We start from the raw sequence: 13,604 nt of genomic DNA on the forward strand, positions 1-13,604 counted from the left end.
TCCACACCAGAAAGAAGGAAAACTTTGGAGACAATTTCAAAAAACAGAATGGAAGAGAGACGGAAGAGGCTAGAGGTGGCTGTCATTCCTTGCTCGTTGACACGAGACAAACATTTGAGGACCAGAGGCTTCTGGGCCAAGTGCCCACTTCCCTGACAGCCTGGAAGGCTCCCACCCATTCTGGTTCAGGAGGGTGGTGGCTCTGAGCGTCCACCACAGGCCCAGCCGAGGCAGCTACAGCACACACTTAGCTCACTGGACAATGCCAACCCAGGCCTCTGAACTGCTGTGGAGCCTCAGAACCCAAAAGCCATCTGAGCCCTCTGGTGGGCCGGGGATAAATCTTGCAGGTAACCACGCACCCCTTTGAAATCACACTCCCAGACCTCCCTCCATCACCTTAATTCCCTTCCCATCACACAACCCTCCCATTATTCTTGGCCATATTGGGCCAAACAATTTTAAGTATGTTTTCTTCAAACTGCAGCTATCCCACTATGCAGACGACAAAGTCTCAACTCTGTTGTAGGACAGAATTCTAATTAATTTGGCCTTATCCCCTATGTGACGTGGTGAGGATTTGTCTAAGGATTTGTCTGTTACGCCAGGGATTCTCCATCCTGGCTGCATGTTAAGATCCTGGAGAGCTTTGAAAAAATTACTTCTGCCTCGGTCCCACCCCGTTCTAGCCTGCGGGTTCCAGGCAAACCCAGGCAGTTTCCTACCCAGTCCTATTTCTCATTTTGGCTACAAATTATCTTTTCATAAAATTGGTCTGTCCCTATAGGATAGGAGGGACACCAGGCAGACCCTAACATGTCACCAAGGAAGTCATAATTAAATTCAGAACAGTCAAATTGCATGCGTTCAATTTTGTGGCCTCGAAATTTGATTTATTGTCCAACTACAGGGTATGATTTTTTGGGACAACTCTGAAGACTGCAGCATGAGGAAAAATCACTCCATTAAATGAGAAAGCAGAATTGTCTCTCCTCTGTGATAGCAACTCCATAAACAAAACAAAACAAAACACGTATATTTTTGAAAGCCTGAAAATGAAAGCACAAAATGATCATAATTAGGGTATTGGGTGATTTTTTTTTCTTTTTCTTTCAAAACTTCCTTTGTGTTGGTCACCATACTTTTAAAACTTTTTTAAAAAGCAAAATAAAGTCCGAACACCTGGATTTATTTATAGAGACCGCTGTTAACTGTTGACCAGGACAACGAGACGTAATTGAGCACCTTGGACAAGTCTCCCTCCATCTTGGGCCACTGTTTCCTGTCTGCAGATTGCACCAAAGGGGCCGCGAGGCCTCTTGACAGCACCACGCCCTGATTCAGGCTCCCGTGATGCTGTTTCTAGGAGACCACCGAAGCAACTGTTAGCCAAAAGGCTTCCTTGGTGAGGAGCTGGGGGGCGGTGGGGTGGGCAGGCAGGCTTGCAGCCGAGCTATTTCACCTCCTCACCTCAGAGTGCATCTGGCCCAGCCCACAGCATGGCCCTAGCCTCCACCCACACCGTCCACCCCACTTGCCAACTTCCCTCTGTGGTCCCCTTCGCCTACTCACAACTGCAGGCCTCCTTCCAGGCTGCCCCTACAGGATGAGCCGTTTGCCAGTTAATATACATCAAGCTGCCGCCTTCAAACAGCTCCGAAAGCCCCATCTGTTCGGCAGGAGCACGCCAACTAGAAGGACCACCCACCACCCACTGCTGTCCCCCAGGTGCTGGGCAAGGGGTCCCCTCTGAGCCCAGCCGGCTTGGTTCCAGGGAGCAAGAGGTGGGAGCATCGGTCATGGCTGGATGAAGGACCCCACACAGCACCTAATAAAGACCTCCTGGATCTCACTGTTGAAGACTTGAGGGGTCAAGGTCCAGCCCGAGCCACCTGGAGAGCTCCAAGAGCTGAAGATCGCACAGCCCGGACGTCAGCGCCGAGTGGGAAGAAACTTCATCTGGTGTGGATCTGGGATGCTTGTCCTTTACAATAATCCTAATCTCTGTCACCCTTTGCTTCCTGTGTGCTGACTGCTCCAGACTCCTTCTCCCGTGTAATGTTCTCAACAACCTGGATGTAGGTACTGTTATTATGACCATGTTTGTAGGTAAGGAAATGGAAGCCTAGACAAGTAAAATAATTTCTCCCAAACACACAGCTAAGTGGTAAGACAGTGTGAAGTGTGGGCTCTAAATATCAGCTGTCTGGATTTGAAATCTGGCTCTGTCCCTCACAAAGTGTGTAACTTTGGGTGAATTATTAATCTCTCTGAACATCTGCTTGCTCTTCTTATTAAATGGGGGTGATAATCCTTATTTGTCAGGATTGATGTACGAAGATTAAAGGAAATCATCCATGAAAACGCTTAGCACAGAATCTGCACTCTATAAATGCACGTTAATCTTTTTAGCTGGATCTGAACCCAGATCCCTCTTCTGGGTACTAAAAAATGGCTTTCTCTATGTGTTGAGTTTATCTGCTTTGCCCCTTCACGTGGGCCTCTGGGGCACTGGGTTCCATGTGCCAGCAATGCCCTCCAAAGCTCCAGCTTGAAGAAAGTAATGACTAAACACACACACTGAGCACATCTCATTTTAAAGCCCACCAGCTCCCCAGTCTACTTCTGGATGCATCACCTCCTCTCTATTCTCAGAAACAAGGTTGTCCCATGCAAGGGGATGAGGTGCGATGAGGGAACATTTAAAAGAAATGAAATGAGGCCACCCACCCAAGGACACACCCCAAGGGAGAGGATAGTTTCAGAGACTCTTGAGACAGGCGGTCTTACATCCCACCTCCTTCTGCCCCATGGCACCCGATCCTTGCTCCAGTCACATGGAGGTGGGAAGAATTTATGCAAAGAAAATACAGAAACGCTTAGTGTATAGACGAAATGAAGTATGAACACCCAGTTCACCCCTCTGCCTTTGAGGTTGGAATAATCTAGAAAGTGGATGAGCATTTTCCCTGCTCCAATATTCAGGTAAGACCAGGTAGCAGCATTAGCCACTGGGAACATTCCTAACGTTGTGGATTTGCTCTGCCCAAGTATGGAACATCATCCAGTAAGGGCATTTGCTTTATTCAGTCGGTGTTATTATAGATGACTTTATCTTGACTCCTCCCACACTAATCACCTTGAGAAAACTCAGGAACAACCCACATGGGGATTCAGGCCTGTGGGAAGATTCCAGTGAACTGGGGATTTTCCAGTGTGGTTCCAACAGCTTTAGAAGATGGTTATTTGTGTTTCATTCATCAAACTCCTCCCGAGGACCTACATGTACCGGGTACCAAGTAGCGGGGGAGGCTGAGATGTGAATAAGACAGAGTCCCGACTCATAAAGCCCACAGAGCCTGGAGGAGAGGAGCTATTTGTAAGGAGAAAATACAGTAACTTATCCTGTGCGTGTGTGTGCACATGTGGTGTTTTTCTGTGGGTGTATGTGTGTGGTGTTAGTGATGTTAGTAGTGTTAGTGGTTTCAGAATCCAGGCCACAAACAAACAAATTGAGGGGTGGGTGACATACCCATGGAAGGGACCTTGATCATAGCTTTCTCCAGGCCACTGGCTTAGTGAATCCAGAGAAAAGTTAAGTTCACTTATCTGTCACTGAGCATTGCTGTGCACACAGTTGTCCACCCCTTGGGAGCTGGGACTGTAATTGGCGAGCCCCCTCCCACAGGGGCAGCTCTTGGGACTACTGAGGAAACCCTTCCCATTAATCTTTGACTGCAGAGCCCATGGGTCCTGGGCTTCCGGGAAAACAGGCTCTGTGGGTGGACAACTCATACCGCGAGGACTTTCCTTTTTCTGTCGCGCTTCCCTCTGAGCAAGACTCACTGGCTCATACAAATAGATGCTCTCTAGAGGGAGGCACACCTTCTGCTCCTTTGGTCGCTCTGATTCATCCTTCCTCCCATAGCTCTCTGGGGCACTTCTGCCAGGTGGCCCTCCGGGGGAAGTCCTCCTCCTCTTTTGAGGTCAGTCATGTTTCCCTTCCTGCTCCTTCAGAAATAACTGGCCCTCCCTTGGTGGTGACAGACTCCCGCTTGGGGCCAGTTGGTCTCATTCTGCTTCCTGGGAGGGCTTATATGGCCTGGCTTCCATGAAGTCTGTCTCCAGGCAGGCGTTCTCAGCTTGGAATTCTGGGCTCTTCCATTAGCCTTTGTCTGGCTCTCCGTTTTGTTCTCTCATTTGATATTGCCTCCACCCCTTACCCGCCCCCCCCCGCCTCCCCCCCTCCACCATGTTCCTGCATGAGGACAGAGAGTAGAGAAAAGCTGGTTTGGGCTTCCGACACTGAGAACATAAAGAGCCCTGATCAATTCAACACGAAACCTCCTGCAGGAATCTGGACTTGATTCCAAGGCCCATCCCCCAAACAGCCTTGTCATGCTAGCCCTTCCTTCTCACCTCTGTCTGGTCAGCAGTCATTCGTGGGCTTTACCTTCCTTCTGGCTGAGGCTCACGTCTGGGGCCCAGGCGATTCAAACAGAAAAGCCTCTGGGCTAGGTTTACACGTGGCCCTTATTAACGTCCCAGGTATAGTAGGAAGCGGAAAAGGCAAGGCACGGAGAAGTGTGCATGATGAATAGTGACTGATGTACTGAAGTGGAAGTAGACGAGGCTGAGAAAGCATAGAACACATACACGAAAGGCAGGGATGGAAGTACCATTGGAATGTGAGCTCTTTGGGGGCAGGAGTGTTCTACTGTTTATCACTGCTCTATTCCCAATGCCTAGGATAGGTACTCAGTAAGTATTTATTAAGTGAGTAAGAGAACAGAATGAAAGAATATCCCTGGGGCGCCTGGGTGGCTCAGTCGTTAAGCGTCTGCCTTCGGCTCAGGTCATGATCCCAGGGTCCTGGGATCAAGCCCCACATCGGGCTCTCTGCTCCGCAGGAAGCCTGCTTCTCCCTCTCCCACTCCCCCTGCTTGTGTTCCCTCTCTCGCTGTGTCTCTCTCTGTCAGATAAATAAATAAAATCTTTAAAAAAATTTATAAAAAAAAAAAAAAAAAAGAATATCCCTGAAGAGTTACGTGGGAATGTGGTCCGGGCAGGAGCCTGTTGGCGGGGAGAGGGGAGGGCGTCAGGGTGGAGGAGGGACCCGGAGACCGAATTCGACTGCGTATCGTATGCTGTTTATGCACCGGTGTACTACCTCTAAAAAGAAAAAGAAAGAGTAAGAATAGGAAAGCAGGACACTTCGGGCCTAAAAACAGGTTGAAAAAATGTAAGATCTGGTCAAGAGTCTCTTGCTGATCCCATACTCCATCGCCATGGGGAAAGAAAGGGGGTTGTGGAGGATTAGCAGTCCCCGCTCCCCCTTTGCTTGGCATGGGAGTGGGGGGGCGAGGACTCATCCACTCCTGGTGGTAAATATGGCAAACCCTGAGCTTTTCCTGACATAGGCAAATAAGGCTCCCATAAATAGCACCGCCTACTTGCTTTGAATACTGATGCAACAGGCTTTCATTTTGACAGCCAGCCCTTGACATTCTGTCAACCTCTTGGGAAGTCATTTCTGCCTGTTCTCCACGAAGCTGATTTCACTGACACCGCTGGAAAGGGTAGGCACCCTTAGAAAAGGGGAAGTCCTAGTCTCATTACAACAAACATTCTTCCAGTTCTAGCAATATTTCCAGATGTCCCATTTCAGTGCTCCTTTCAAGAGGTGGGGAGCAGAGGAGAGAGAGATTTAGTATTTTCTATTTCTGACAGAGAATTAGAATTTTACATAAAATATCTCACTTAGGAGCCATAACAACTCTAGGCAGGAGGTGGGTCATCCCATTTTACAGAGATCGGGGCTCAGACAAGCAGGCGGGCAGCGAGGACCCCCCCCACCCCCGCCCCCGGCCTATCTCTAAAACACATGCTCTTTCCACCCTACTCTGCTGCCTCCCTACACGGGTGCGAGATCTGCAGCTTACAAAGCAACTCACATGAGCTACTCCCTTTCATCCTCACAACCCTGAAATCCAGGAATTATTTCTCATTCCCATTTGCAGTGGACTGAATGTTTGTGTTCCCCCAAACCATTCATGTGTTGCAGCTTAATCCTCAAGGTGATGGCATTTGGAGGAGGGGCTTTGGAAGGTGACTGGGTCATGAGATCGGAGCCCTCCTGAAGGAGATTGGAGACCTCCTCTCCTCTCCTCCGTTCTCTGCAGCGGGAAGATAAGGAGTAGATGGCCATCTGCAAACCAGAGGTAGGCTCCCACCGGAAGCTGGATCTTGGCCTTGCCAGCCTCCAGAACTGAGAAATAAATGCTGTTTAAGCCACCCGGTCTATAATAATGTGTTAGAGCAGCCTGAGTGACTAAGACACCATTTTAAGGGGGAAACTGAGGCTCAGGGATGAACACATGAAGGCAGTGTGGTATAAGAGAGAAAGCACCAGTCTGGGAGCAAAAAGACCTGACTTTTACCCATGGCTTTACCCCCAGTGACCTTTGGGTCCTTGGGCACGTTCTGCATCCTTTCTGGCAGATGGTTTTGTCATCTGCGAGGTGGGGTGATGGACTAAATGGTCTCATGGCCCCAGCAGCTCAAATAGTCTGTGATCCTAGGAAGCGTCTAGGTGTTCCTGGTAATGAGATTAGAACTTTAGTTGCCAAGGGAAGCCACCAGAACCTTGTGTACACAGCTGGCTTAGGCGAGATATTTGCATTTGTTCCTAGGCTGAAGTTCACACTTTCAAGTTTCTACAGTTACAGTGTCTTAATCATACTGACACTGCTTCGAGAGTGCCATTAACATCCCCATCGGAAATGGAAATGCCAGATTGCTAATAGCACCCTGGGGGCTTTGCCCCTCCTGCTACCACCCCTCGAGATGTTTTTTTTTTTTTTATCATATTTAAGTTTATTAAAATATCAACCTTTTTCAGTTTAGAAACAGAGAGGTCTATGCCAGTGTTTATACAGGGGGGAAAGAACACTGCCTGCACCAGAAATAAGCCAGCCCACATGTGCCCCACCTCCCCTGAGCTGATGGAAACATCTGGAGGGGGGCTGTCCATGAGGGCTTCCCCTCGGTAGGGGGCGCTGCCAGGTCTAAGGCCCAGAACTGGAGAAGGGGGCCTGGATGTCTTGCACATTAAAGGAGCAGGTAGAGCAGAAAAAGACCGGGCAGGCCAGGTTTGAATCTGGGCTCTGTCACTTGCTGCCCTGTGATGGTGGGTCTCTCCCAGCTTTCTCTTCCTGGCCTGTAACTTCTCAGCATTTCTGGCTGAGGATCGTTTCAAGGATGGAATGAGCTTAAGGTGTGGAGAAAATGACGCTAGCTAGGTAGGTAGTTCTACTGTTCGCGTCGAGTAAATGAGGAAACCGAGGCCCAGGAAGATGAAGTGACTTGCTAGAACGTGAACCATGTCATCCAGCTCCAGAGCCTGCCTGGTCGACCAGTACACTGGGCTGCCTGTCCAAACAAAACAAGGTCCTCATCCGTAGCTACGCAGTTACACTGACAGATCCCCCCACGGGGATGCCGTCTGTGTCCCCAGATTTTCACAGAGCCTCTTTCGTTGCTTCGGTAAGGTTGTCGCGGTCCCAGCCTTGCAAGTCCAGAGGCTAGCTTCTGTGCACACACAGTGAAGGCGGGCCCATCCACGTCAGTAATCTACAGGGAGTACTGACCACCACAGAAACCAGAACCTTTGAGCCGTCATGACCAACGGCGGTCACGTTATACTTGGAAGCCAAGTCAGAATCAGAAGTTTATCTGCAAAACCTGGGCTCAGAATGAGGGGCGTTCAAAAATTTCAGTGGCTGGCGGCTGCAGGCTGGTGAACCCAGGCTCCACAGGTGTACCTCCTACCCCCTTCACCTGTGGGACTGTGAGATCTGAAGGTCCTCCGAGGCTTCCTCTTCTGGGGACAGCACATGGACAGACGCCTCCTTCTCGCCCAACATTTGTCCCTGGGACTTGACTTTTTTCGGATTCCATGGCTGGCCAATCCACTCCTGTTTATTAACTCATTTTTTCACGTAAGAGTCTTTTTTGCTTTCTATCAAAGTACAGTAAAACTTGGAGGATACAGTAAAACTTTTTGTCTCCCTGACATGACTTTGAAGATCTCTGCTGTGATTCTTAATAAGTTGTGCTCAAATTTATTTTTTTCTATTTTTTTAAAGAGTTAACTATTTATTTGAGAGAGAAAAAGAGCATGCAAGTGGGGTAAGAGGCAGAGGGAGAGGGAGAGAGAGAGAATCCTCACGCAGACTTCCTGCTGAGTGTGGAGCTCAATGCCAGGCTCAATCCCAGGACCCTGAGATCATGACCTGAGCAGAAATCAAAAGTCAGATGCTTAACCGACTGAGCCACCCAGGTGCCCCAGTTATGCTCAAATTTAAGTCTTCAAGAGAAATCTTTCTCATAATTCCTAGCCCACCAGTACTGGCAAGAGAACACAAAGCCCCCCACGTAGTAGGTGCCTGATAAATGCCCATGTAACAACAAACACCTACCCTGGTGACATATGGACAGGCACAGTCCTTGACCCTAGGCAATTTCACAGTCGAAAGAAGACAAACATGGATAGATAACCATGACCCAAGATGCTAGCACTGAGACAGAGGCAAGAGGGTGGAGCGTTACAGGAGCAAGGAAGAGTGCGTGCCACCATCCTCGGAGGGGAGATGCCAGAGAAGACTCCCCCAAGGGAACATCTGTTATAAAGGATGAGGAGAAGACTCACAGGCCAAAAGGCAGGGAGGGTTATTCCTGACAGGCGACACCATGGCACCTTTGAAGAATTCCCAGCAATTCACCAGGAGTGCAGTATATTAAGGGGGGGGGGGGGGCGGTGGACAGGGTGTGTGAGGGATCTGGGGGAATAGAAAGAGATAAGGCTTTGTCCCAATTAGAAAGAAGGTGCCCCTTTCTCCAGCTGCACTTGAGCACCTCTCCTTGGCTGGACGGCTCTGTGCACACACTGTGCAACTGTATACTGAGGCCGTTGGCATGATACATACTCTATCATCAGGGACATGTGTCATAGTTCTAGATGTTTGGATTTTGTTCAGAACATCCAGAATCTGAAAGATTAATGAGAGGGGGTTTATTTTTAAGATTTTATTTATTTGAGAGAGAGAGCACCAACATGAGTGGGGGTGAGGGGCAGAGGGACAAACAGACAGCCTGCCTGCTTCTCCATCACCCACTCCCCCTGTTTGTGTTCCCTCTCTCACTGTGTCTCTCTCTGTCAAATAAATAAATAAATAATCTTTTTAAAAAAATGTTCCATGTGTTGATTGTGTTGGTGGTTACACAACTGTATACATTTGTCAAAACTCACCAAACCAAACACTTTGAAAAGGGTGAGTTTTATAGTTTATAAATTGTACCTTAATAAGGCTAACCCCCCCAACTAAGTAAATAAGTAAATCACTCAGACCATCTTTCTCTGGTTTCCCAGGACAGAGGCTGTGGTTTTCTCCATCTTCCCTGGTCTATGGGCTCCATTTCAACCCAAGGGACCCTCTCCTGTAATTACCCTTCACTCAGTTACCTCAATCCCAGGACCCTGAGATCATGACCCGAGCTGAAGTCAGACACGTAACCGACTGAGCCACGCAGGAGCCCCCGCAGAAGGGTTTAAATCAAGGAAGTGACATGACCATGATTGTGTTTTGTAGAGAATACTCTGGAAGCAGGGAGGCTGACCCAGTGGTGAGGAGTTGAAGAGCAGGCTGAGGGACCTGGGGCAGGGGGAATCCACGGAGGACTCGGGCAGAGGCACAAGGCAGGGAGGTGGAGCCGAAGGAAGGCTTTGACAAATGCTTGGAGGGTAGAGTGGTTACAAAATCTAAGCGGACTTGAGAGAAGAGAGGTGAGGACAGGACGGCGGCTGGGTTCTCAGGCGCAGGGGACATAGATGCGAGACTCCTACAGAGGGAGGGCGAAGCAGTGGAGCCCATCCAGAGGACCTGGAAGAAGGTGTCGGGGAACCTGAGACAAAAACCAGTGCACTGGGAGCGGGGCAGAGGCTGGGTACAGCCCGGACCCTTTGGTCCTTCTTGCCCTCACGCGGTCTGAGGCGGAGTTATCTGTAGAGACCAGGGCGTGGAGTGGGGCGCTGGGGGCACTGTTCGGGGGCTGAGGGAAGGAAACAGCTGCCATGGGGGTGGCTATGTGACGTTCTAGACCGGGGACACCGAGAAGAGCTGCCAGGCACGGACTGTAATGAGGGCAGATTCTTCCAGCACAGAAGCTACCCTCTGGGAGCAAAGCAGGTGCTTTTAGATACCAAATTTATTCCCTGAGCCCCTAGAGGGCCACTGGGGCCAATAGGGTGTGTTACAGGAGTGTAGGAAAAAGCTCCCAAGTGCCCTCCCCAGTTACAACCAGGAACCTGCCCTCCATAACCCCTGAAGGCCTGAGCAAGGGTATAAATGGGGGCGCATATTCCAGATGCCTAAATATTTAGAAACTATAAATTAAGCTATTCCCATAGCCGGCATGCATTCCCAGCCAGATTCTTGGAAGGTCTTCCCAGTCGTCACCCTTGCACCCCAGAGGCTGAAGGAGCTGAGCCCTCCCCCAGTCAGCGCATCACCTGTGAGCCAGGGTGTGACTCAGATCTGCTGGCTCAGGCCAGGCCAGCTCTGACTAGACCCTCTGAACTCAGGGGCTGACACAATCAAGGTCCCCGGGAAGCCTAGGCAGGCATGTACCCCTCCCTCGGTGCCATTTTGCCAACTCAGGATTTCCAGGCAGTTCTAAGCACCTCCCGAAACTACATCACCCGAGTAGAGAGAAGGGAACGAACAGAGTTATCCAGTGGAAATTTCTCTGGCTAGATCCCCACCTTGCATAATTCGAAGCAATTGTAAACAAGGCAGGCCTTCTGGAAACAACCCAGTCTCTTTCCACTGGTAAATGGTAAAACAAAATGTGCTACATCCAGACAATAGAATGCTACTCAGTAATGAGAATAAACTCTGAATATCTGCAATGATGTGTAAAAAGCAACCCATAAAGCACTCCAAAGCATTGTGTTGAGTGAGAGAAGCCAGACACGCAGAAGGCTACATACTGCATGATTCCACCTATATGACCTTCTGGAGAAGGCAAGCTACAGGGAGAGAAGGCAGATCAGTGGCTTCCAGAGTAGATGGTGGGAGGGGGATTAACTGCAAAGGGACAGAAGGGAATTTGGGTATAAAAATATTCTATGTGTTGGGGCGCCTGGGTGGCTCAGTCGTTGAGCGTCTGCCTTCTGCTCAGGTCATGATCCCAGGGTCCTGGGATGGAGCCCTGCATCCGGCTCCCTGCTCCGCGGGACGCCTGCCTCTCCATCACCCACTCCCCCTGCTTGTGTTCCCTCTCTCACTGTGTCTCTCTCTGTCAAATAAATAAATAAATAAATCTTTTAAAAAAAATGTTCCATGTGTTGATTGTGTTGGTGGTTACACAACTGTATACATTTGTCAAAACTCACCAAACCAAACACTTTGAAAAGGGTGAGTTTTATAGTTTATAAATGGTACCTTAATAAAGCTAACCCCCCAACTAAGTAAATAAGTAAATCACTCAGACCATCTTTCTCTGGTTTCCTAGGACAGAGGCTGTGGTTTTCTCTATCTTCCCTGGTCTATGGGGTCCATTTCAACCCAAGTGACCCTCTCCTGTAATTACCTTTCATTTGGTTACCAAATCAGAGAGAGAGACAGACAGACAGACAGAGACAGAGATTTAGATAGAAAACATTTCATATTTTGCAGTCTGTGATATGCAGGATCCTCCTAAGAGCAGGCCCACGGCAGGGAAAGGGTCATCTTTCCAGGGCCTAAGAACAGTAGGGGAATGTCACAGACTGAGAACACCTCCTTTGATGAGTCTGGGTATACTTCAACTTCTACCAACCAGTAAATTCTCTCTCACTTAACACACAACTCTTTTTATTTTGTTTGTTTATTTATTTTTAGTAATCTCTACATCCAACATGGTGCTCAAACCCATGACCCCAAGATCAAGAATCGCACGCTCTTCCCACTGAGCCAGCCAGGCGCCCCCACACAACTCTTTAATAGTAAACCTTCTATGAATGTTGAGTTTTTGTTGAAATTTTAAATGAGTGTTTTTAAAGAGTGCCATAGGTAGTCATTTTTAAATGACTATTTCCCCAATTTACTTGTTTTGCAAATTTGAAATTTTTCATGGGTTGGATTTGCTTATAAGGGAGTACACCTGACAGATAAGCCATCGCACCTCCATTTTGTTGGACGGATTTGCCGTGAGTGTGTTTTCACTGTAGCGGGGCCCAACTGAAAACCAGAAAAATGGTAGAAGATAATACAAAACAACTGACAAACACGGTGCATTTCTGTTTGTCTCTCTAATGTGGGCTCGCAGATGCTCCCACCTTCCTCCCGGTTTTATATTTCACTAAATTTCACGAAATCCTAGGAGCCAAGTATGCCTTACACTTATGATAAAAATGAGAGCAATGGGTTTTTTAAAAATTGTCATGCCACGGGTACGACTCTCGGCATGAACACCTGTTACACCAAAGGGCTGCTATTGTCTCTGGGGGTCTAGGAAGTCTATAATCCCGCCTTTCAGTGACTCAATTTGCTCATATGTCAAATGGGAATAGCCAGAACTATCTTCCTTTCCTCGCATGACCATGGTGAGGGGCAGAGGCATATGGGAGAGGGCTTTGTAAACTTTGCAACAGTACGAGCCAGTGGGAGTGGCTGCAGAGTGGCTGTGAGTCACAGGCAGCTGGGCACAAAAATGTGACTCCCTCCGCATGGCAAGGCCCCCTGGCCCTTAGAGGAGGCCCCCAAAGCTTGTTTGTGGTGGGGATCTTTTTCTTTCTGGTTTAGAACCAACTGCCGGCAGCCCCCTCTGCCCTCCTCCTGCTTCCAGGAACACCATCTAGGGATCCCGCGTTCTGTCCTGAGTACGGGATCCTGGAGCAGGGGCTTGTCAGGGTCCCCCAACTGACGGTGCGCTGGGCTCCAGTGTGCACTGAGAAACTGTGCGGGTCAGCACTACAGCCTGGCCTGCCATTGTCTGGCCCCACGGGTCAGTGAGCAGGCTAATGGGGCCTGTTCAGGGAGGTGGGGCGCGAACAATGGGAACAAATCTCTGCTGGCTGTGCTCCCAAGAGGGAAAGTGCTGGCAGGATTTCCCCCAGAGCTAATCAATTCCAGAACCACTCAACCAGGGTGCTGAGCCTCCATGGTCGCTGACTCACAAAGGGCCACAGTGGTGCCGGGGAAATGAGAAGCCATTTCACCAAAGGGAAGGGAAATGAGATCGTTTAGCAGAGATAAGAGAGGACCAAGGGGACAGCCCAAGCCCTGGCAGAAATGAAGTCAGGGAGACTAAGTTCCCCTTTCTGTGCAAGGAGCTGCTCCCCTCCACTGCACGGAGCTCTCCGCTTGCCTGCAGCTCCTACCACTGCCTCCCTCCCCTCCACCTGCTGGCCAAGTGGGACCTCACAGTTACCCAGGGGCACCTAAATCATTGATCATTAAAGCAGGGAGGGGCTGGAGACACCACCAGCCCGCTGGTTCCCAAACTTTTCACCACCAACTAACTCTTCTTAAGCCCTGTTTTACAGGGGTCCCATCTTTGGG

The sequence above is a fragment of the Zalophus californianus genome, chromosome 1, assembly GCF_009762305.2.
Source record: "Zalophus californianus isolate mZalCal1 chromosome 1, mZalCal1.pri.v2, whole genome shotgun sequence".
In the NCBI taxonomy this organism is placed as follows: Eukaryota; Metazoa; Chordata; class Mammalia; order Carnivora; family Otariidae; genus Zalophus; species Zalophus californianus.